Below are 25,298 nucleotides of genomic sequence, written 5' to 3' on the forward strand. Positions count from 1 at the left end.
TGCTTCTTAACACAGCGCGCATCCAACCCGGAAGCCAGCCGCACCAATGTGTCGGAGGAAACACGTGCACCTGGCGACCTGGTCAGCATGCACTGCGCCTGACCCGCCACAGGAGTTGCTAGTGCACGATATCCCTACCGGAAAATCCCTCCCTAATCCGGACGACGCTAGGCCAATTGTGCGTCGCCCCATGGATCTCCCGGTCGCGGCCGGCTGCGACAGAGCCTGGGCTCGAATCCAGAGTCTCTGATGGCACAGCCACAGCCTTAGACCACTGCGTCACCCGGGAAGCACGGATTGTGGATAGTTTAACCAAAATATGCCGCAAGACCTAGAATTGCCTTATGTGCATTCCCCAAAACGGTTCACTGTTTTAAGCTAACTTTTTTATGAATTTAAGCAAAATTCCCAAAATTCCAGGGCTTAACTGGAATAATTTCACAAATTTACCGGAAAGTTTCAGACCCTTTGCAACCCTAATGGTGATTTGTACACATGTACTGATGGTGAATGTACACATGTACTGATGGTGAATGTAAACATGTACTGATGGTGAATGTACACATGTACTGATGGTGAATGTACACATGTACTGATGGTGAATGTACACATGTACTGATGGTGAATGTACACATGTACTGATGGTGAATGTACACATGTACTGATGGTGAATGTACACATGTACTGATGGTGATTTGTGCACATGTACTGATGGTGATTTGTGCACATATACTGATGGTGAATGTACACATGTACTGATGGTGAATGTGCACATATACTGATGGTGAATGTACACATGTACTGATGGTGAATGTACACATGTACTGATGGTGAATGTGCACATGTACTGATGGTGAATGTACACATGTACTGATGGTGAATGTACACATGTACTGATGGTGAATGTACACATGTACTGATGGTGAATGTGCACATGTACTGATGGTGATTTGTGCACATGTACTGATGGTGAATGTACACATGTACTGATGGTGAATGTGCACATGTACTGATGGTGAATGTACACATGTACTGATGATGATTTGTTCACATATACTGATGGTGAATGTGCACATGTACTAATGGTGAATGTACACATGTACTGATGATGATTTGTTCACATATACTGATGGTGAATGTGCACATGTACTAATGGTGAATGTACACATGTACTGATGGTGTTACAGGTGAGGAAAGGCCATAAAATTGTCAGGGACTCCAGTCACCCAAGTCATAGACTTATTTCTCTGATACCGCATGGCAAGCGGTACCGGAGCGCCAAGTCTAGGACCATAAGACTGCTGAACAATTAATCAAATGGCCACCGGACTATTACATTGACCCCCCCAATTTGTTTTATACACTGCTGCTAGTCACTGTTTATTATCTATGCATAGTCACTTCACCCTTAACTACATGTACAAATTACCTCTAACCTGTACCCCCGCACATTGACTCGGTACCGGTACCCCCTGTATATAGCCTCGTTATTGTTATTTTATTGTGTTACTTTTATTTTACTTTAGTTTATTTGGTAAATATTTTATTAACTCTTCTTGAACTGCACTGTTGGTTAAGGGCTTTTAAGTCAGCATTTCATGGTAAGGTCTACACTGTTGGTTAAGGGCCTGTAAGTAAGCATTTCATGGTAAGGTCTACACTGTTGGTTAAGGGCTTGTAAGTAAGCATTTCATGGTAAGGTTTACACTGTTGGTTAAGGGCTTGTAAGTAAGCATTTCATGGTAAGGTCTACAACGTTGGTTAAGGGCCTGTAAGTAAGCATTTCATGGTAAGGTCTACACTGTTGGTTAAGGGCTTTTAAGTAAGCATTTCATGGTAAGGTCTACACTGTTGGTTAAGGGCTTTTAAGTAAGCATTTCATGGTAAGGTCTACACTGTTGGTTAAGGGCTTGTAAGTAAGCATTTCATGGTAAGGTTTACACTGTTGGTTAAGGGCTTGTAAGTAAGCATTTCATGGTAAGGTCTACACTGTTGGTTAAGGGCCTGTAAGTAAGCATTTCATGGTAAGGTCTACACTGTTGGTTAAGGGCCTGTAAGTAAGCATTTCATGGTAAGGTCTACACTATTGGTTAAGGGCTTCTAAGTAAGCATTTCATGGTAAGGTCTACACTATTGGTTAAGGGCTTGTAAGTAAGCATTTCATGGTAATTTCTACCCTGTTGGTTAAGGGCCAGTAAGTAAGCATTTCATGGTAAGGTCTACACTGTTGGTTAAGGGCTTGTAAGTAAGCATTTCATGGTAAGGTCTACACTGTTGGTTAAGGGCCTGTAAGTAAGCATTTCATGGTAAGGTCTACACTGTTGGTTAAGGGCCTGTAAGTAAGCATTTCATGGTAAGGTCTACACTGTTGGTTGGGGGCTTGTAAGTAAGCATTTCATGGTAAGGTCTACACTGTTGGTTAAGGGCTTTTAAGTAAGCATTTCATGGTAAGGTCTACACTGTTGGTTAAGGGCCTGTAAGTAAGCATTTCATGGTAAGGTCTACACTGTTGGTTAAGGGCCTGTAAGTAAGCATTTCATGGTAAGGTCTACACTGTTGGTTAAGGGCCAGTAAGTAAGCATTTCATGGTAAGGTCTACACTGTTGGTTAAGGGCCTGTAAGTAAGCATTTCATGGTAAGGTCTACACTGTTGGTTAAGGGCTTTTAAGTAAGCATTTCATGGTAAGGTCTACAATGTTGGTTAAGGGCCTGTAAGTAAGCATTTCATGGTAAGGTCTACACTGTTGGTTAAGGGCTTTTAAGTAAGCATTTCATGGTAAGGTCTACACTGTTGGTTAAGGGCCTGTAAGTAAGCATTTCATGATAAGGTCTACACTGTTGGTTAAGGGCTTGTAAGTAAGCATTTCATGGTAAGGTCTACACTGTTGGTTAAGGGCCTGTAAGTAAGCATTTCATGGTAAGGTCTACACTGTTGGTTGAGGGCTTGTAAGTAAGCATTTCATGGTAAGGTCTACACTGTTGGTTAAGGGCTTTTAAGTAAGCATTTCATGGTAAGGTCTACACTGTTGGTTAAGGGCCTGTAAGTAAGCATTTCATGGTAAGGTCTACACTGTTGGTTAAGGGCCTGTAAGTAAGCATTTCATGGTAAGGTCTACACTTGTTGTATTAGGCGCATGTGACAAATAAAGTCTGAGTCACGCCTGCTGCCACTCTTTCCCCCTGGCTCTTGAGGGCGCCAGGCTTCCCTGCATTACTCACTCCTGCCCCCTTCATTTACGCACACCTGCCTTCCCTCGTCACCCGCATCAGCTATATTGGACTCACCTGGACTCACTCAATCACCTGTTTATTACCTCCCCTATATTTGTCAGTTCCCCAGCTCTGTTCCCTGCTGCTGCATTAATTGTAATTTGTCTGTGTTACCCATGTGCTGACGCTGTTCCTGTCTCGTTCTATGTCCGCTCCCTATTAAAAGTTGGACTCGCCGTACGTGCTTCTCCTCTCCAGCGTCATCCCTTGACAGTTTGATTTGATTTAACTACATCCAGCCACTTCACATCTCTCATTAGCATATAGAGCCAGAAGAGCTAAGCAACACTGTCCTCTACAGGATGCCTCATTGCTGTGACTTGGTGTTGTCAGCCAGCCTGTGCTCTGTGTCCACTAGGCTTAGAGACATAATGACAAATAACCTCTCCTTTTGTCCTCACACTCCAGTTACCCAGTCCCTTTACCCACATCTCTGTGTTGAGCTGGACACCGTAGCAACACCAGCTAACCCCTATTTGTTTTCTCACAGGAAAATAAACCAGCAGCCAAAATCTTTATCCTCACAATGTAGCCTACCATCATCATCACAACCATCGTCACGACAGCAGAGACAGGCCTGCTTTCAGACACACTGTTTGTTTTTGCACAATGCTAATATCTAAGTGACTGGCTCTGAGAAATAACACTGTGATCAGCCTTTCGTGTTGCGCACAGATCCTTTGGTTTATAAAGATGTTTAGATTTGGAATGGAGTTTGGGAATGTTGTGTTTTGATGCAGTATGAGACATTTTTCTGGAGGTTGGTGAGGAACACAGCGGTCTGGCTCATTTGTTTGATGCATTATGTTGTTGTTTTTCTCAGGGGGAGGCTGACTTTTCCCAGAAAGACGACAAAGCCGCTATATGCGCACGCACGCACACACGCACACACACACACCGCTCGCTGAGTTTCAGATGTTGTGTTGCAGCTTTAGGTGGAGTGTCATGCATTATTTACAGTGTTTCTGTGGGATCATACATGCGTTTCACAAATACATGATGGTTTATTCATTAACTTAATGAATGTGGGCTTGTTTTCTCTACTTCCATCTATCTGCCGTGTCCTAACAACAATGGGGGATTTGTAAGAGAGAGACATTGTAAACCGGAGCATAACATACATTCCTGTTGTTGTTCGAGGGGAGGTGGTCCAGTGTCACAGCAGGTCAGCTCACTGCTTTGGGGCAAATTGAACAAGACTGACTCCATTACAACTGCCTCAACAAGGAGCGAGGTGCAGAGGTCCATGCAGTTCAGAATGTTATCCCATTTAGAGACATGAAACAACACCATCCTCAAAGCATCCTCTAAATACTGGGCCATTTCTCCTATCCCTCCTATTCCATTTCTCCTATCCCTCCTATTCCATTTCTCCTATCCCTCCTATTCCATTTCTCCTATCCCTCCTATTCCATTTCTCCTATCCCTCCTATTCCATTTCTCCTATCCCTCCTATTCCATTTCTCCTATCCCTCCTATTCCATTTCTCCTATCCCTCCTATTCCATTTCTCCTATCCCTCCTATTCCATTTCTCCTATCCCTCCTATTCCATTTCTCCTATCCCTCCTATTCCATTTCTCCTATCCCTCCTATTCCATTCCTCCTATCCCTCCTATTCCATTTCTCCTATCCCTCCTATTCCATTTCTCCTATCCCTCCTATTCCATTTCTCCTATCCCTCCTATTCCATGTCTCCTATCCCTCCTATTCCATTTCTCCTATCCCTCCTATTCCATTTCTCCTATCCCTCCTATTCCATTTCTCCTATCCCTCCTATTCCATTTCTCCTATCCCTCCTATTCCATTTCTCCTATCCCTCCTATTCCATTTCTCCTATCCCTCCTATTCCATTCCTCCTATCCCTCCTATTCCATTTCTCCTATCCCTCCTATTCCATTTCTCCTATCCCTCCTATTCCATTTCTCCTATCCCTCCTATTCCATTTCTCCTATCCCTCCTATTCCATTTCTCCTATCCCTCCTATTCCATTTCTCCTATCCCTCCTATTCCATTTCTCCTATCCCTCCTATTCAATTCCTCCTATCCCTCCTATTCCATTTCTCCTATCCCTCCTATTCCATTTATCCTTTTCTTCTCTCACAGAGGGATATTTTCACCCCTTGTAGTCATTTTTTACATGATGGAATACTGCTTAGAAGACAGACCTTTCCATCGCAGTGTGCAGTCCGATTTCATTTCTATAGGGGGAAGGGAAGAGAGAAATCCTAAGGCCAACATGTTATTTTGAGTTAAAATCCTGCTGACTGGCGAGAGAGAGAGAGAGAGAGAGAGAGAGAGAGAGAGAGAGAGAGAGAGAGAGAGAGAGAGAGAGAGAGGGGATGGGATGGGAGTGAAACTTTGAAACAGTGAAACATTCAAACAATGAAACATTGAAACAGTGAAACATGGCTGTCAGCAGTGCTCATCTTTTTGGCTGGGCTTTTGATGTTCGACCCTCCTCCACACACACTTAACACAGCAGAGGTGTCCTGGAGGGTCCGGAAGCACCCAAGAATGATAATCGTATTAAAAATGTCAGAAATAATACAGTGAAATCCAGCAGAAAACCCTGAAGACAGTGAAGACCCTGAAGACCGTGAAGACAGTGAAGACAGTGAATACAGTGAAGAGAGTGAAGACAGTGAAGACCCTGAAGAAAGTGAAGACCCTGAAGACAGTGAAGACAGTGAAGACCCTGAAGACAGTGAAGACAGTGAATACAGTGAACAGAGTGAAGAGAGTGAATACAGTGAAGACCCTGAAGACAGTGAATACAGTGAATAGAGTGAAGAGAGTGAATAGAGTGAAGAGAGTGAATACAGTGAAGACCCTGAAGACAGTGAATACAGTGAAGATAGTGAAGACAGTGAAGACCCTGAAGACAGTGAATAGAGTGAATACAGTGAAGACCCTGAAGACAGTGAATAGAGTGAATACAGTGAAGACCCTGAATACAGTGAATACAGTGAAGAGAGTGAATGCAGTGAAGACCCTGAAGACAGTGAAGACCCTGAAGACAGTGAAGAGAGTGAAGACCCTGGAGAGAGTGAAGACAGTGAAATGTAAATGTAAGATGAAGACATCGAAGACAGTGAAGACAGTGAGGACCCTGCAGACAGTGAATACAGTGAAGAGAGTGAAGACCCTGAAGACAGTGAAGATCCCGAAGACAGTGAATACAGTGAAGAGAGTGAATACAGTGAAGACCCTGAAGACAGTGAATACAGTGAAGAGAGTGAATACAGTGAAGACCCTGAAGACAGTGAATACAGTGAAGACCCTGAAGAGAGTGAAGACCCTGAAGACAGTGAAGAGAGTGAAGACCCTGAAGAGAGTAAAGACCCTGAAGACAGTGAAGACAGTGAAGACCCTGAAGATAGTGAAGACAATGAAGATGAAGACTTCGAAGACAGTGAAGACCCTGAAGAGAGTGAAGACCCCGAAGACAGTGAAGACCCTGCAAACCCTGAAGCCAGTGAAGACAGTGAAGGCCCTGAAGACAGTGAAGACCCTGAAGACAGTGAAGTCCCTGAAGACAGTGAAGTTCCTGAAAACAGTGAAGACCCTGAAGATAGTGAACAACCTGAAGACCCTGAAAACAGTGAAAAACCTAAAGAGAGTGAAGACCTGGAAGAGAGTGAAGACAGTGAAGATGAAGACAGTGAAAACAGTGAAGGGAGTGAAGACCCTGAAGACAGTGAAGACCCTGAAGACAGTGTAGACCCTGAAAACCCTGAAGACAGTGAAGACCCTGAAGTCCCTGAAGACAGTGAAGACGCTGAAGACAGTGAAGACAGTGAAGACCCTGAAGACAGTGAATAACCTGAAGATAGTGAAGAACCTGAAGACAGTGAAGACCCTGAAGACAGTGAATACAGTGAAGAGTGTGAAGACAGTGAAGACCCTGAAGACAGTGAAGACCCTGAAGATAGTGCAGACAGTGAAAATGAAGACATCGAAGACAGTGAAGACCCTGAAGAGAGTGAAGACCCCGAAGACAGTGAAGACAGTGAAGACCCTGAAGACAGTGAAGACCCTGAATACAGTGAACAACCTGAAGACCCTGAAGACAGTGAAGAACCTGAAGACAGTGAAGACCCTGAAGACAGTGAAGTTCCTGAAGACAGTGAAGACCCTGAAGAGAGTGAAGACCCGGAAGAGAGTGAATAACCTGAAGACAGTGAAGACCCTGAAGACAGTGAAAACAGTGAAGAGAGTGAAGACCCTGAAGACAGTGAAGACCCTGAAGACAGTGAAGAACCTGAAGATAGTGAAGAACCTGAAGTCCATGAAGACAGTGAAGACCCTGAATACAGTGAACAACCTGAATAGCCTGAAGACAGTGAAGAACCTGAGGACAGTGAAGATCCTGAAGACAGTGAAGTCAGTGAAGTTCCTGAAGACAGTGAACAACCTGAAGACAGTGAAGACCCTGTAGACAGTGAAGAAACTGAAGACAGTGAAGACCCTGAAGACAGTGAAGACCCTGAAGAGAGTGAAGACCCTGAAGACAGTGAAGAACCTGAAGACAGTGAAGAACCTGAAGACCCTGAAGACAGTAAAGACAGTGAAGAACCTGAATACAGCGAAGACAGTTAAGACCCCGAAGACAGTGAAGACAGTGAAGACCTTGAAGACAGTGAAGAACCTGAAGACAGTGAAGACCCTGAAGAGAGTGAAGACCCTGAAGAGAGTGAAGACAGTGAAGATGAAGACAGTGAAAACAGTGAAGAGAGTGAAGACCCTGAAGACAGTGAAGACAGGGAACAACCTGAAGACCCTGAAGACAGTGAAGAACCTGAAGACCCTGAAAACCCTGAAGACAATGAAGACCCTGAAGACAGTGAAGACGCTGAAGACAGTGAAGACCCTGTGGTTCCTGAAGACAGTGAAGACCCTGAAGACATTGAAGGCCCTGAAGACAGTGAAGACGCTGAAGACAGTGAAGACAGTGAATACCCTGAAGACAGTGAATAACCTGGAGATAGTGAAGAACCTGAAGACAGTGAAGACCCTGAAGACAGTGAATACAGTGAAGAGTGTGAAGACAGTGAAGACCCTGAAGACAGTGAAGACCCTGAAGATAGTGCAGACAGTGAAAATGAAGACATCGAAGACAGTGAAGACCCTGAAGAGAGTGAAGACCCTGAAGACAGTGAAGACCCTGCAAACCCTGAAGACAGTGAAGACAGTGAAGACCCTGAAGTCCCTGAAGACAGTGAAGACCCTGAATACAGTGAACAACCTGAAGACCCTGAAGACAGTGAAGAACCTGAAGACAGTGAAGACCCTGAAGACAGTGAAGTTCCTGAAGAAAGTGAAGACCCTGAAGAGAGTGAAGACCCGGAAGAGAGTGAAGAACCTGAAGACAGTGAAGACCCTGAAGACAGTGAAAACAGTGAAGAGAGGGAAGACCCTGAAGACAGTGAAGACCCTGAAGACAGTGAAGAACCTGAAGATAGTGAAGAACCTGAAGATAGTGAAGGACCTGAAGACAGTGAAGACCCTGAAGTCCATGAAGACAGTGAAGACCCTGAATACAGTGAACAACCTGAAGACCCTGAAGACAGTGAAGAACCTGAGGACAGTGAAGACCCTGAAGACAGTGAAGACAGTGAAGTTCCTGAAAACAGTTAACAACCTGAAGACAGTGAAGACCCTGTAGACAGTGAAGACCCTGAAGAGAGTGAAGACCCTGAATACAGTGAAGACAGTTAAGACCCTGAAGAAAGTGAAGACAGTGAAGTCCCTGAAGACAGTGAAGTCTCTGAAGACAGTGATGACCATGAAGACAGTGAAGACCCTGAAGACAGTGAAGACCCTGAAGACCCTGACGTTCCTGAAGACAGTGAAGACCCTGAAGACAGAGAAGACAGTTAAGAACCCGAGTACAGCGAAGACAGTTAAGACCCTGAAGTCCCTGAAGACAGTGAAGGCCCTGAAGACAGTGAAGACAGTGAACAACCTGAAGACCCTGAAGACAGTGAAGAACCTGAATACAGTGAAAACAGTGAAGAGAGTGAAGACCCTGAAGACAGAGAAGACTCTGAAGACAGTGAAGACCCTGAAGTTCCTGAAGACAGTGAAGACCCTGAAGACAGTGAACAACCTGAAGACCCTGAAGACAGTGAAGGTAGTGAAGAACCTGAAGTCCCTGAAGACAGTGACGACCATGAAGACAGTGAAGACCCTGAAGACAGTGAAGTCCCTGAAGACAGTGAAGGCCCTGAAGTTCCTGGAGACAGTGAAGACCCTGAAGACAGTGAACAACCTGAAGACCCTGAAGACAGTGAAGACCCTGAAGAGAGTGAAGACCCTGAAGAGAGTGAAGACAGTGAAGATGAAGACAGTGAAAACAGTTAAGAGAGTGAAGACCCTGAAGACAGTGAAGACTCTGAAGACAGTGAAGACCCTGAAGTCCCTGAAGACAGTGAAGACCCTGAAGTCCCTGAAGACAGTGAAGACGCTGAAGACAGTGAAGACCCTGAAGATCCTGAAGACAGTGAAGACCCTGAAGTTCCTGAAGACAGTGAAGACAGTGAAGACCCTGAAGACAGTGAAGACACTGAAGACAGTGAAGAACCTGAAGACAGTGAACAACATGAAGACCCTGAAGACAGTGAAGACCCTGAAGTCCCTGAAGACAGTGAAGATGCTGAAGAAGGTGAAGACCCTGTGGTTCCCGAAGACAGTGTAGACCCTGAAGACATTGAAGGCCCTGAAGACAGTGAAGACAGTGAAGACCCTGAAGACAGTGAAGACCCTGAAGACAGTGAAGAACCTGAAGACAGTGAAGACCTGAAGACCCTGAAGAAAGTGAAGACAGTGAAGAACCAGAATACAGAGAAGACAGTTAAGACCCTGAAGACAGTGAAGACAGTGAAGTCCCTGAAGACAGTGACGACCATGAAGACAGTGAAGACCCTGAAGACAGTGAAGACCCTGAAGACCCTGACGTTCCTGAAGACAGTGAAGACCCTGAAGACAGTGAACAACCTGAAGACCCTGAAGACAGTGAAGAACCTGAATACAGTGAAGACCCTGAAGAGAGTGAAGACCCTGAAGACAGTGAAGACCCTGCAAACCCTGAAGACAGTGAAGGCAGTGAAGAAACTGAAGTCCCCGAAGACAGTGACGTCCATGAAGACAGTGAAGACCCTGAAGACAGTGAAGACCCTGAAGACAGTGAAGGCCCTGAAGTTCCTGAAGACAGTGAAGACCCTGAAGACAGTGAACAACCTGAAGACCCTGAAGACAGTGAAGACCCTGAAGAAAGTGAAGACCCTGAAGTCCCTGAAGACAGTGAAGACACTGAAGTCCCTGAAGACAGTGAAGACGCTGAAGACAGTGAAGACCCTGAAGCTAGTGAAGACCCTGAAGTTCCTGAAGACAGTGAAGAAAGTGAAGACCCTGAAGACAGTGAAGACCCTGAAGACAGTGAACAACCTGAAGACCCTGAAGACAGTGAAGACCCTGAAGACAGTGAAGACCCTGAAGACAGTGAAGAACCTAAAGACCCTGAAGACCCTGAAGACAGTGAAGACCCTGAAGAGAGTGAAAACCCGGAAGAGAGTGAAGACAGTGAAGACCCTAAAGACAGTGAAAACAGTGAAGAGAGTGAAGAACCTGAAGACAGTGAAGACAGTGAAGACCCTGAAAACCCTGAAGTCCCTGAAGACAGTGAAGACACTGAAGACAGTGAAGACCCTGAAGACAGTGAAGACCCTGAAGTCTCTGAAGAGTGAAGACCCTGAAGATCCTGAAGATAGTGAAGACCCTGAAGTTCCTGAAGACAGTGAAGACAGTGAAGACCCTGAAGACAGTGAAGACCCTGAAGACAGTGAAGAACCTGAAGACAGTGAACAACCTGAAGACCCTGAAGACAGTGAAGACCCTGAAGACAGTGAAGACCCTGAAGACAGTGAATAACCTAAAGAACCTGAAGTCCCTGAAGACAGTGAAGAACCTGAATACAGTGAAGACAGTTAAGACCCTGAAGACAGTGAAGTCCCTGAAGACAGTGAAGTCCCTGAAGACCCTGAAGACAGTGAAAACAGTTAAGACCCTGAAGAGAGTGAAAACCCGGAAGAGAGTGAAGACAGTGAAGACCCTGAAGACAGTGAAAACAGTGAAGAGAGTGAAGACCCTGAAGACAGTGAAGACCCTGAAGACAGTGAAGACCCTGAAAACCCTTAAGACCCTGAAGTCCCTGAAGACAGTGAAGACACTGAAGACCCTGAAGACAGTGAAGACCCTGAAGTCTCTGAAGACAGTGAAGACCCTGAAGATCCTGAATACAGCGAAGACAGTTAAGACCCTGAAGACAGTGAAGACAGTGAAGTCCCTGAAGACAGTGACGACCATGAAGACAGTGAAGACCCTGAAGACAGTGAAGACCCTGAAGACCCTGACGTTCCTGAAGACAGTGAAGACCCTGAAGACAGTGAACAACCTGAAGACCCTGAAGACAGTGAAGAACCTGAATACAGTGAAGACCCTGAAGAGAGTGAAGACCCTGAAGACAGTGAAGACCCTGCAAACCCTGAAGACAGTGAAGGCAGTGAAGAAACTGAAGTCCCCGAAGACAGTGACGTCCATGAAGACAGTGAAGACCCTGAAGACAGTGAAGGCCCTGAAGTTCCTGAAGACAGTGAAGACCCTGAAGACAGTGAACAACCTGAAGACCCTGAAGACAGTGAAGACCCTGAAGAAAGTGAAGACCCTGAAGAGAGTGAAGACAGTGAAGATGAAGACAGTGAAAACAGTGAAGAGAGTGAAGACCCTGAAGACAGTGAAGACTCTGAAGACAGTGAAGACCCTGAAGTCCCTGAAGACAGTGAAGACACTGAAGTCCCTGAAGACAGTGAAGACGCTGAAGACAGTGAAGACCCTGAAGCTAGTGAAGACCCTGAAGTTCCTGAAGACAGTGAAGAAAGTGAAGACCCTGAAGACAGTGAAGACCCTGAAGACAGTGAAGACCCTGAAGACAGTGAACAACCTGAAGACCCTGAAGACAGTGAAGACCCTGAAGACAGTGAAGAACCTAAAGACCCTGAAGACCCTGAAGACAGTGAAGACCCTGAAGAGAGTGAAAACCCGGAAGAGAGTGAAGACAGTGAAGACCCTAAAGACAGTGAAAACAGTGAAGAGAGTGAAGAACCTGAAGACAGTGAAGACAGTGAAGACCCTGAAAACCCTGAAGTCCCTGAAGACAGTGAAGACACTGAAGACAGTGAAGACCCTGAAGACAGTGAAGACCCTGAAGTCTCTGAAGAGTGAAGACCCTGAAGATCCTGAAGATAGTGAAGACCCTGAAGTTCCTGAAGACAGTGAAGACAGTGAAGACCCTGAAGACAGTGAAGACCCTGAAGACAGTGAAGAACCTGAAGACAGTGAACAACCTGAAGACCCTGAAGACAGTGAAGACCCTGAAGACAGTGAAGACCCTGAAGACAGTGAATAACCTAAAGAACCTGAAGTCCCTGAAGACAGTGAAGAACCTGAATACAGTGAAGACAGTTAAGACCCTGAAGACAGTGAAGTCCCTGAAGACAGTGAAGTCCCTGAAGACCCTGAAGACAGTGAAAACAGTTAAGACCCTGAAGAGAGTGAAAACCCGGAAGAGAGTGAAGACAGTGAAGACCCTGAAGACAGTGAAAACAGTGAAGAGAGTGAAGACCCTGAAGACAGTGAAGACCCTGAAGACAGTGAAGACCCTGAAAACCCTTAAGACCCTGAAGTCCCTGAAGACAGTGAAGACACTGAAGACCCTGAAGACAGTGAAGACCCTGAAGTCTCTGAAGACAGTGAAGACCCTGAAGATCCTGAAGATAGTGAAGACCCTGAAGTTCCTGAAGACAGTGAAGACAGTGAAGACCCTGAAGACAGTGAAGACCCTGAAGACAGTGAAGAACCTGAAGACAGTGAACAACCTGAAGACCCTGAAGACAGTGAAGACCCTGAAGACAGTGAAGACCCTGAAGACAGTGAAGAACCTAAAGACCCTGAAGACCCTGAAGACAGTGAAGACCCTGAAGAGAGTGAAGACCCGGAAGAGATTGAAGACAGTGAAGTTGAAGACAGTGAAAACAGTGAAGAGAGTGAAGACCCTGAAGACAGTGAAGACACTGAAGACAGTGAAGACCCTGACGTTCCTGAAGACAGTGAAGACTCTGAAGACCCTGAAGACAGTGAAAACAGTTAAGACCCTGAAGAGAGTGAAAACCCGGAAGAGAGTGAAGACAGTGAAGACCCTGAAGACAGTGAAAACAGTGAAGAGAGTGAAGACCCTGAAGACAGTGAAGACCCTGAAGACAGTGCAGACCCTGAAAACCCTTAAGACCCTGAAGTCCCTGAAGACAGTGAAGACACTGAAGACAGTGAAGACCCTGAAGACAGTGAAGACCCTGAAGTCTCTGAAGACAGTGAACACCCTGAAGATCCTGAAAATAGCGAAGACCCTGAAGTTCCTGAAGACAGTGAAGACAGTGAAGACCCTGAAGACAGTGAAGACCCTGAAGACAGTGAAGAATCTGAAGACAGTGAACAACCTGAAAAGCCTGAAGACAGTGAAGACCCTGAAGACAGTGAAGACCCTGAAGACAGTGAAGAACCTAAAGACCCCGAAGACCCTGAAGACAGTGAAGACCCTGAAGAGAGTGAAGACCCGGAAGAGAGTGAAGACAGTGAAGTTGAAGACAGTGAAAACAGTGAAGAGAGTGAAGACCCTGAAGACAGTGAAGACCCTGAAGACATTGAAGGCCCTGAAGACAGTGAAGACAGTGAAAACCCTGAAGACAGTGAAGAACCAGACGACAGTGAAGAACCTGAATACAGTGAAGACAGTGAAGACCCTGAAGACAGTGAAGTCCCTGAAGACTTTGAAGACCCTGAAGACAGTGAACACAGTGAACAACCTGAAGACAGTGAAGGCCCTGAAGACAGTGAAGACAGTGAAGATGAAGACAGTGAAACAGTGAAGAGAGTGAAGACCCTGAAGACAGTGAAGACAGTGAACAACCTGAAGACCCTGAAGACAGTGAAGAACCTGAATACAGTGAAGACCCTGAAGAGAGTGAAGACCCTGAAGAGAGTGAAGACCCTGAAGACAGTGAAGAGAGTGAAGACCCTGAAGACAGTGAAGACCCTGCAAACCCTGAAGACAGTGAAGGCAGTGAAGATCCTGAAGATAGTGAAGACCCTGAAGTTCCTGAAGACAGTGAAGACAGTGAAGACCCTGAAGACAGTGAAGACCCTGAAGACAGTGAACAACCTGAAGACCCTGAAGACAGTGAAGACCCTGAAGACAGTGAAGAACCTAAAGACCATGAAGACCCTGAAGACAGTGAAGACCCTGAAGAGAGTGAAAACCCGGAAGAGAGTGAAGACAGTGAAGACCCTAAAGACAGTGAAAACAGTGAAGAGAGTGAAGACCCTGAAGACAGTGAAGACCCTGAAGACAGTGAAGACCCTGAAAACCCTGAAGTCCCTGAAGACAGTGAAGACACTGAAGACAGTGAAGACCCTGAAGACAGTGAAGACCCTGAAGTCTCTGAAGAGTGAAGACCCTGAAGATCCTGAAGACAGTGAAGACCCTGAAGTTCCTGAAGACAGTGAAGACCCTGAAGACAGTGAAGACCCTGAAGTTCCTGAAGACAGTGAAGACCCTGAAGACAGTGAAGACCCTGAAGACAGTGAAGAACCTGAAGACAGTGAACAACCTGAAGACCCTGAAGACAGTGAAGACCCTGAAGACAGTAAAGACCCTGAAGACAGTGAAGAACCTAAAGACCCTGAAGACCCTGAAGACAGTGAAGACCCTGAAGAGAGTGAAGACCCGGAAGAGATTGAAGACAGTGAAGTTGAAGACAGTGAAAACAGTGAAGAGAGTGAAGACCCTGAAGACAGTGAAGACCCTGAAGACATTGAAGGCCCTGAAAACAGTGAAGACAGTGAAGACCCTGAAGACAGTGAAAACAGTGAAGAGAGTGAAGAACCTGAAGACAGTGAAGACAGTGAAGACCCTGAAAACCCTGAAGTCCCTGAAGACAGTGAAGACACTGAAGATAGTGAAGACCCTGAAGACAGTGAAGACCCTGAAGTCTCTGAAGAGTGAAGACCCTGAAGATCCTGAAGATAGTGAAGACCCTGAAGTTCCTGAAGACAGTGAAGACAGTGAAGACCCTGAAGACAGTGAAGACCCTGAAGACAGTGAAGACCCTGAAGACAGTGAAGACCCTGCAAACCCTGAAGACAGTGAAGGCAGTGAAGAAACTGAAGTCCCCGAAGACAGTGACGTCCATGAAGACAGTGAAGACCCTGAAGACAGTGAAGACCCTGAAGACAGTGAAGGCCCTGAAGTTCCTGAAGACAGTGAAGACCCTGAAGACAGTGAACAACCTGAAGACCCTGAAGACAGTGAAGACCCTGAAGAGAGTGAAGACCCTGAAGAGAGTGAAGACAGTGAAGATGAAGACAGTGAAAACAGTGAAGAGAGTGAAGACCCTGAAGACAGTGAAGACTCTGAAGACAGTGAAGACCCTGAAGTCCCTGAAGACAGTGAAGACACTGAAGTCCCTGAAGACAGTGAAGACGCTGAAGACAGTGAAGACCCTGAAGCTAGTGAAGACCCTGAAGTTCCTGAAGACAGTGAAGAAAGTGAAGACCCTGAAGACAGTGAAGACCCTGAAGACAGTGAAGACCCTGAAGACAGTGAACAACCTGAAGACCCTGAAGACAGTGAAGACCCTGAAGACAGTGAAGAACCTAAAGACCCTGAAGACCCTGAAGACAGTGAAGACCCTGAAGAGAGTGAAAACCCGGAAGAGAGTGAAGACAGTGAAGACCCTAAAGACAGTGAAAACAGTGAAGAGAGTGAAGAACCTGAAGACAGTGAAGACAGTGAAGACCCTGAAAACCCTGAAGTCCCTGAAGACAGTGAAGACACTGAAGACAGTGAAGACCCTGAAGACAGTGAAGACCCTGAAGTCTCTGAAGAGTGAAGACCCTGAAGATCCTGAAGATAGTGAAGACCCTGAAGTTCCTGAAGACAGTGAAGACAGTGAAGACCCTGAAGACAGTGAAGACCCTGAAGACAGTGAAGAACCTGAAGACAGTGAACAACCTGAAGACCCTGAAGACAGTGAAGACCCTGAAGACAGTGAAGACCCTGAAGACAGTGAATAACCTAAAGAACCTGAAGTCCCTGAAGACAGTGAAGAACCTGAATACAGTGAAGACAGTTAAGACCCTGAAGACAGTGAAGTCCCTGAAGACAGTGAAGTCCCTGAAGACCCTGAAGACAGTGAAAACAGTTAAGACCCTGAAGAGAGTGAAAACCCGGAAGAGAGTGAAGACAGTGAAGACCCTGAAGACAGTGAAAACAGTGAAGAGAGTGAAGACCCTGAAGACAGTGAAGACCCTGAAGACAGTGAAGACCCTGAAAACCCTTAAGACCCTGAAGTCCCTGAAGACAGTGAAGACACTGAAGACCCTGAAGACAGTGAAGACCCTGAAGTCTCTGAAGACAGTGAAGACCCTGAAGATCCTGAAGATAGTGAAGACCCTGAAGTTCCTGAAGACAGTGAAGACAGTGAAGACCCTGAAGACAGTGAAGACCCTGAAGACAGTGAAGAACCTGAAGACAGTGAACAACCTGAAGACCCTGAAGACAGTGAAGACCCTGAAGACAGTGAAGACCCTGAAGACAGTGAAGAACCTAAAGACCCTGAAGACCCTGAAGACAGTGAAGACCCTGAAGAGAGTGAAGACCCGGAAGAGATTGAAGACAGTGAAGTTGAAGACAGTGAAAACAGTGAAGAGAGTGAAGACCCTGAAGACAGTGAAGACACTGAAGACAGTGAAGACCCTGACGTTCCTGAAGACAGTGAAGACTCTGAAGACCCTGAAGACAGTGAAAACAGTTAAGACCCTGAAGAGAGTGAAAACCCGGAAGAGAGTGAAGACAGTGAAGACCCTGAAGACAGTGAAAACAGTGAAGAGAGTGAAGACCCTGAAGACAGTGAAGACCCTGAAGACAGTGCAGACCCTGAAAACCCTTAAGACCCTGAAGTCCCTGAAGACAGTGAAGACACTGAAGACAGTGAAGACCCTGAAGACAGTGAAGACCCTGAAGTCTCTGAAGACAGTGAACACCCTGAAGATCCTGAAAATAGCGAAGACCCTGAAGTTCCTGAAGACAGTGAAGACAGTGAAGACCCTGAAGACAGTGAAGACCCTGAAGACAGTGAAGAATCTGAAGACAGTGAACAACCTGAAAAGCCTGAAGACAGTGAAGACCCTGAAGACAGTGAAGACCCTGAAGACAGTGAAGAACCTAAAGACCCCGAAGACCCTGAAGACAGTGAAGACCCTGAAGAGAGTGAAGACCCGGAAGAGAGTGAAGACAGTGAAGTTGAAGACAGTGAAAACAGTGAAGAGAGTGAAGACCCTGAAGACAGTGAAGACCCTGAAGACATTGAAGGCCCTGAAGACAGTGAAGACAGTGAAAACCCTGAAGACAGTGAAGAACCAGACGACAGTGAAGAACCTGAATACAGTGAAGACAGTGAAGACCCTGAAGACAGTGAAGTCCCTGAAGACTTTGAAGACCCTGAAGACAGTGAACACAGTGAACAACCTGAAGACAGTGAAGGCCCTGAAGACAGTGAAGACAGTGAAGATGAAGACAGTGAAACAGTGAAGAGAGTGAAGACCCTGAAGACAGTGAAGACAGTGAACAACCTGAAGACCCTGAAGACAGTGAAGAACCTGAATACAGTGAAGACCCTGAAGAGAGTGAAGACCCTGAAGAGAGTGAAGACCCTGAAGACAGTGAAGAGAGTGAAGACCCTGAAGACAGTGAAGACCCTGCAAACCCTGAAGACAGTGAAGGCAGTGAAGATCCTGAAGATAGTGAAGACCCTGAAGTTCCTGAAGACAGTGAAGACAGTGAAGACCCTGAAGACAGTGAAGACCCTGAAGACAGTGAACAACCTGAAGACCCTGAAGACAGTGAAGACCCTGAAGACAGTGAAGAACCTAAAGACCATGAAGACCCTGAAGACAGTGAAGACCCTGAAGAGAGTGAAAACCCGGAAGAGAGTGAAGACAGTGAAGACCCTAAAGACAGTGAAAACAGTGAAGAGAGTGAAGACCCTGAAGACAGTGAAGACCCTGAAGACAGTGAAGACCCTGAAAACCCTGAAGTCCCTGAAGACAGTGAAGACACTGAAGACAGTGAAGACCCTGAAGACAGTGAAGACCCTGAAGTCTCTGAAGAGTGAAGACCCTGAAGATCCTGAAGATAGTGAAGACCCTGAAGTTCCTGAAGACAGTGAAGACCCTGAAGACAGTGAAGACCCTGAAGTTCCTGAAGACAGTGAAGACCCTGAAGACAGTGAAGACCCTGAAGACAGTGAAGAACCTGAAGACAGTGAACAACCTGAAGACCCTGAAGACAGTGAAGACCCTGAAGACAGTAAAGACCCTGAAGACAGTGAAGAACCTAAAGACCCTGAAGACCCTGAAGACAGTGAAGACCCTGAAGAGAGTGAAGACCCGGAAGAGATTGAAGACAGTGAAGTTGAAGACAGTGAAAACAGTGAAGAGAGTGAAGACCCTGAAGACAGTGAAGACCCTGAAGACATTGAAGGCCCTGAAAACAGTGAAGACAGTGAAGACCCTGAAGACAGTGAAAACAGTGAAGAGAGTGAAGAACCTGAAGACAGTGAAGACAGTGAAGACCCTGAAAACCCTGAAGTCCCTGAAGACAGTGAAGACACTGAAGACAGTGAAGACCCTGAAGACAGTGAAGACCCTGAAGTCTCTGAAGAGTGAAGACCCTGAAGATCCTGAAGATAGTGAAGACCCTGAAGTTCCTGAAGACAGTGAAGACAGTGAAGACCCTGAAGACAGTGAAGACCCTGAAGACAGTGAAGAACCTGAAGACAGTGAACAACCTGAATACCCTGAAGACAGTGAAGACCCTGAAGACAGTGAAGACCCTGAAGACAGTGAATAACCTAAAGAACCTGAAGTCCCTGAAGACAGTGAAGAACCTGAATACAGTGAAGACAGTTAAGACCCTGAAGACAGTGAAGTCCCTGAAGACAGTGAAGTCCCTGAAGACCCTGAAGACAGTGAAAACAGTTAAGACCCTGAAGAGAGTGAAAACCCGGAAGAGAGTGAAGACAGTGAAGACCCTGAAGACAGTGAAAACAGTGAAGAGAGTGAAGACCCTGAAGACAGTGAAGACCCTGAAGACAGTGAAGACCCTGAAAACCCTTAAGACCCTGAAGTCCCTGAAGACAGTGAAGACACTGAAGACCCTGAAGACAGTGAAGACCCTGAAGTCTCTGAAGACAGTGAAGAACCTGAAGATCCTGAAGATAGTGAAGACCCTGAAGTTCCTGAAGACAGTGAAGACAGTGAAGACCCTGAAGACAGTGAAGACCCTGAAGACAGTGAAGAACCTGAAGACAGTGAACAACCTGAAGACCCTGAAGACAGTGAAGACCCTGAAGACAGTGAAGACCCTGAAGACAGTGAAGAACCTAAAGACCCTGAAGACCCTGAAGACAGTGAAGACCCTGAAGAGAGTGAAGACCCGGAAGAGATTGAAGACAGTGAAGTTGAAGACAGTGAAAACAGTGAAGAGAGTGAAGACCCTGAAGACAGTGAAGACACTGAAGACAGTGAAGACCCTGACGTTCCTGAAGACAGTGAAGACTCTGAAGACCCTGAAGACAGTGAAAACAGTTAAGACCCTGAAGAGAGTGAAAACCCGGAAGAGAGTGAAGACAGTGAAGACCCTGAAGACAGTGAAAACAGTGAAGAGAGTGAAGACCCTGAAGACAGTGAAGACCCTGAAGACAGTGCAGACCCTGAAAACCCTTAAGACCCTGAAGTCCCTGAAGACAGTGAAGACACTGAAGACAGTGAAGACCCTGAAGACAGTGAAGACCCTGAAGTCTCTGAAGACAGTGAACACCCTGAAGATCCTGAAAATAGCGAAGACCCTGAAGTTCCTGAAGACAGTGAAGACAGTGAAGACCCTGAAGACAGTGAAGACCCTGAAGACAGTGAAGAATCTGAAGACAGTGAACAACCTGAAAAGCCTGAAGACAGTGAAGACCCTGAAGACAGTGAAGACCCTGAAGACAGTGAAGAACCTAAAGACCCCGAAGACCCTGAAGACAGTGAAGACCCTGAAGAGAGTAAAGACCCGGAAGAGAGTGAAGACAGTGAAGTTGAAGACAGTGAAAACAGTGAAGAGAGTGAAGACCCTGAAGACAGTGAAGACCCTGAAGACATTGAAGGCCCTGAAGACAGTGAAGACAGTGAAAACCCTGAAGACAGTGAAGAACCAGACGACAGTGAAGAACCTGAATACAGTGAAGACAGTGAAGACCCTGAAGACAGTGAAGTCCCTGAAGACTTTGAAGACCCTGAAGACAGTGAACACAGTGAACAACCTGAAGACAGTGAAGGCCCTGAAGACAGTGAAGACAGTGAAGATGAAGACAGTGAAACAGTGAAGAGAGTGAAGACCCTGAAGACAGTGAAGACAGTGAACAACCTGAAGACCCTGAAGACAGTGAAGAACCTGAATACAGTGAAGACCCTGAAGAGAGTGAAGACCCTGAAGAGAGTGAAGACCCTGAAGACAGTGAAGAGAGTGAAGACCCTGAAGACAGTGAAGACCCTGCAAACCCTGAAGACAGTGAAGGCAGTGAAGATCCTGAAGATAGTGAAGACCCTGAAGTTCCTGAAGACAGTGAAGACAGTGAAGACCCTGAAGACAGTGAAGACCCTGAAGACAGTGAACAACCTGAAGACCCTGAAGACAGTGAAGACCCTGAAGACAGTGAAGAACCTAAAGACCATGAAGACCCTGAAGACAGTTAAGACCCTGAAGAGAGTGAAAACCCGGAAGAGAGTGAAGACAGTGAAGACCCTAAAGACAGTGAAAACAGTGAAGAGAGTGAAGACCCTGAAGACAGTGAAGACCCTGAAGACAGTGAAGACCCTGAAAACCCTGAAGTCCCTGAAGACAGTGAAGACACTGAAGACAGTGAAGACCCTGAAGACAGTGAAGACCCTGAAGACTGAGAAGAGTGAAGACCCTGAAGATCCTGAAGATAGTGAAGACCCTGAAGTTCCTGAAGACAGTGAAGACCCTGAAGACAGTGAAGACCCTGAAGTTCCTGAAGACAGTGAAGACCCTGAAGACAGTGAAGACCCTGAAGACAGTGAAGAACCTGAAGACAGTGAACAACCTGAAGACCCTGAAGACAGTGAAGACCCTGAAGACAGTAAAGACCCTGAAGACAGTGAAGAACCTAAAGACCCTGAAGACCCTGAAGACAGTGAAGACCCTGAAGAGAGTGAAGACCCGGAAGAGATTGAAGACAGTGAAGTTGAAGACAGTGAAAACAGTGAAGAGAGTGAAGACCCTGAAGACAGTGAAGACCCTGAAGACATTGAAGGCCCTGAAAACAGTGAAGACAGTGAAGACCCTGAAGACAGTGAAGAACCAGAAGACAGTGAAGAACCTGAATACAGTGAAGACAGTTAAGACCCTGAAGACAGTGAAGTCCCTGAAGACTTTGAAGACCCTGAAGACAGTGAACACAGTGAACAACCTGAAGACAGTGAAGGCCCTGAAGACAGTGAAGACAGTGAAGATGAAGACAGTGAAACAGTGAAGAGAGTGAAGACCCTGAAGACAGTGAAGACAGTGAACAACCTGAAGACCCTGAAGACAGTGAAGAACCTGAATACAGTGAAGACCCTGAAGAGAGTGAAGACCCTGAAGACAGTGAAGAGAGTGAAGACCCTGAAGACAGTGAAGACCCTGCAAACCCTGAAGACAGTGAAGGCAGTGAAGATCCTGAAGATAGTGAAGACCCTGAAGTTCCTGAAGACAGTGAAGACAGTGAAGACCCTGAAGACAGTGAAGACCCTGAAGACAGTGAACAACCTGAAGACCCTGAAGACAGTGAAGACCCTGAAGACAGTGAAGAACCTAAAGACCATGAAGACCCTGAAGACAGTGAAGACCCTGAAGAGAGTGAAAACCCGGAAGAGAGTGAAGACAGTGAAGACCCTAAAGACAGTGAAAACAGTGAAGAGAGTGAAGACCCTGAAGACAGTGAAGACCCTGAAGACAGTGAAGACCCTGAAAACCCTGAAGTCCCTGAAGACAGTGAAGACACTGAAGACAGTGAAGACCCTGAAGACAGTGAAGACCCTGAAGTCTCTGAAGAGTGAAGACCCTGAAGATCCTGAAGACAGTGAAGACCCTGAAGACAGTGAAGACCCTGAAGACAGTGAAGAACCTGAAGACAGTGAACAACCTGAAGACCCTGAAGACAGTGAAGACCCTGAAGACAGTAAAGACCCTGAAGACAGTGAAGAACCTAAAGACCCTGAAGACCCTGAAGACAGTGAAGACCCTGAAGAGAGTGAAGACCCGGAAGAGATTGAAGACAGTGAAGTTGAAGACAGTGAAAACAGTGAAGAGAGTGAAGACCCTGAAGACAGTGAAGACCCTGAAGACATACATTGAAGGCCCTGAAAACAGTGAAGACAGTGAAGACCCTGAAGACAGTGAAGAACCTGAAGACAGTGAAGAACCTGCAGTCCCTGAAGACAGTGAAGAACCTGAATACAGTGAAGACAGTTAAGACCCTGAAGACAGTGAAGTCCCTGAAGACAGTGAAGTCCCTGAAGACAGTGACAACCATGAAGAGAGTGAAGACCCTGAAGACAGTGAAGACCCTAACGTTCCTGAAGACAGTGAAGACCCTGAAGACCCTGAAGACAGTGAAAACAGTTATGAACCTGAGTACCACGAAGACAGTTAAGACCCTGAAGACAGTGAAGACAGTGAAGTCCCTGAAGACAGTGAAGTCCCTGAAGACAGTGAAGGCCCTGAAGACAGTGAAGACAGTGAACAACCTGAAGACCCTGAAGAGAGTGAAGACCCTGAAGAGAGTGAAGACCCTGAGGACAGTGAAGAGAGTGAAGACCCTGCAAACCCTGAAGACAGTGAAGGCAGTGAAGACCCTGAAGTCCCTGAAGACAGTGACGACCATGAAGACAGTGAAGGCCCTGAAGACAGTGAAGACAGTTAAGAACCTGAGTACAGCGAAGACAGTTAAGACCCTGAAGACAGTGAAGACAGTGAAGAACCTGAATACCGTGAAGACCCTGAAGAGAGTGAAGACAGTGAAGAGAGTGAAGCCCCTGGATACAGTGAAGAGAGTGAAGACCCTGAAGACAGTGAAGACCCTGCAAACCCTGAAGACAGTGAAGGCAGTGAAGAACCTGAAGTCCCTGAAAACAGTGACATCCATGAAGACAGTGAAGACCCTGAAGACAGTGAAGAACCTGAAGACAGTGAAGACCCTGAAGTTCCTGAAGACAGTGAAGAACCTGAAGACAGTGAACAACCTGAAGACCCCGAAGACAGTGAAGACCCTGAAGAGAGTGAAAACCCTGAAGAGAGTGAAGACAGTGAAGATGAAGACAGTGAAAACAGTGAAGAGAGTGAAGACCTTGAAGACAGTGACAACGCTGAAGACAGTGAAGACCCTGAAGTTCCTGAAGACAGTGAAGACCCTGAAGTTCCTGAAGACATTGAAGACAGTGAAGACACTGAAGACCCTGAAGACAGTGAAGACCCTGAAGACAGTGAAGAACCTGAAGACAGTGAAGACAGTGAAGACCCTGAAGACAGTGAAGACAGTGAACAACCTGAAGACAGTGAACAACCTGAAGACAGTGAAGACAGTGAAGACCCTGAAGACAGTGAAGACAGTGAACAACCTGAAGACAGTGAACAACCTGAAGACAGTGAAGACAGTGAAGGCCCTGAAGACAGTGAAGACAGTGAACAACCTGAAGACCCTGAAGACAGTGAAGAACCTGAATACAGTGAAGACCCTGAATAGAGTGAAGACCCTGAAGAGAGTGAAGATCCTGAAGACAGTGAAGAGAGTGAAGACCCTGAAGACAGTGAAGACCCTGCAAACCCTGAAGACAGTGAAGGCAGTGAAGAACCTGAAGACAGTGAAGATCTTGAAGACAGTGAAGGACCTGAAGTTCCTGAAGACAGTGAAGAACCTGAAGACAGTGAACAACCTGAAGACCCCGAAGACAGTGAAGACCCTGAAGAGAGTGAAGACCCTGAAGAGAGTGAAGACAGTGAAGATGTGGTGTGGGGGCTGTGCTTTGGCAAAGTGGGTGGGGTTATATCCTTCCTGTTTGGCCCTGTCCGGGGGTGTCCTCGGATGGGGCCACAGTGTCTCCTGTCCCCTCCTGTCTCAGCCACCAGTATTTATGCTGCAGTAGTTTGTGTCGGGGGGCTAGGGTCAGTTTGTTATATCTGGAGTACTTCTCCTGTCCTAATTCGGTGTCCTGTGTGAATCTAAGTGTGCGTTCTCTAATTCTCTCCTTCTTTCTTTCTCTCTCTCGGAGGACCTGAGCCCTAGGACCATGCCCCAGGACTACCTGACATGATGACTCCTTGCTGTCCCCAGTCCACCTGGCCATGCTGCTGCTCCAGTTTCAACTGACCTGAGCCCTAGGACCATGCCCCAGGAGTACCTGACATGATGACTCCTTGCTGTCCCCAGTCCACCTGGTCATGCTGCTGTTCTGTTATAATCTCCACCCGGCACAGCCAGAAGAGGACGGGCCACCCCACATATGCTCTCTCTAATTCTCTCTTTCTTTCTTTCTCTCTCTCGGAGGACCTGAGCCCTAGGACCGTGCCCCAGGACTACCTGACATGATGACTCCTTGCTGTCCCCGGCCCACTTGACTGTGCTGCTGCTCCAGTTTCAACTGTTCTGCCTTGTTATTATTCGACCATGCTGGTCATTTATGAACATTTGAACATCTTGGCCATGTTCTGTTATAATCTCCACCCGGCACAGCCAGAAGAGGACTGGCCACCCCACATAGCCTGGTTCCTCTCTAGGTTTCTTCCTAGGTTTTGGCCTTTCTAGGGAGTTCTTCC

General features: G+C 46.5%; 1 protein-coding gene and 1 long non-coding RNA gene across 3 annotated transcripts in view; one reads left to right on the forward strand and one right to left on the reverse strand.

The window, feature by feature from the left end:
• LOC118375671 (slit homolog 3 protein-like) overlaps positions 1-25,298 on the reverse strand; it is a 501,749-nt gene that overhangs the window by 399,390 nt on the left and 77,061 nt on the right. The window lies entirely within an intron of this gene.
• LOC127913964 (uncharacterized) lies at positions 1,635-2,895 on the forward strand. 2 transcript variants are annotated; one of them, XR_008087429.1, is made up of 3 exons: positions 1,635-1,700; positions 2,218-2,264; positions 2,829-2,895. It is a non-coding gene; the product is annotated as an uncharacterized LOC127913964 (long non-coding RNA). The 2 variants fall into 2 exon arrangements; XR_008087430.1 differs by lacking the exon at positions 1,635-1,700 and adding an exon at positions 1,870-1,935.

The sequence above is a fragment of the Oncorhynchus keta genome, chromosome 30 (assembly GCF_023373465.1).
Source record: "Oncorhynchus keta strain PuntledgeMale-10-30-2019 chromosome 30, Oket_V2, whole genome shotgun sequence".
Taxonomy (NCBI): Eukaryota; Metazoa; Chordata; class Actinopteri; order Salmoniformes; family Salmonidae; genus Oncorhynchus; species Oncorhynchus keta.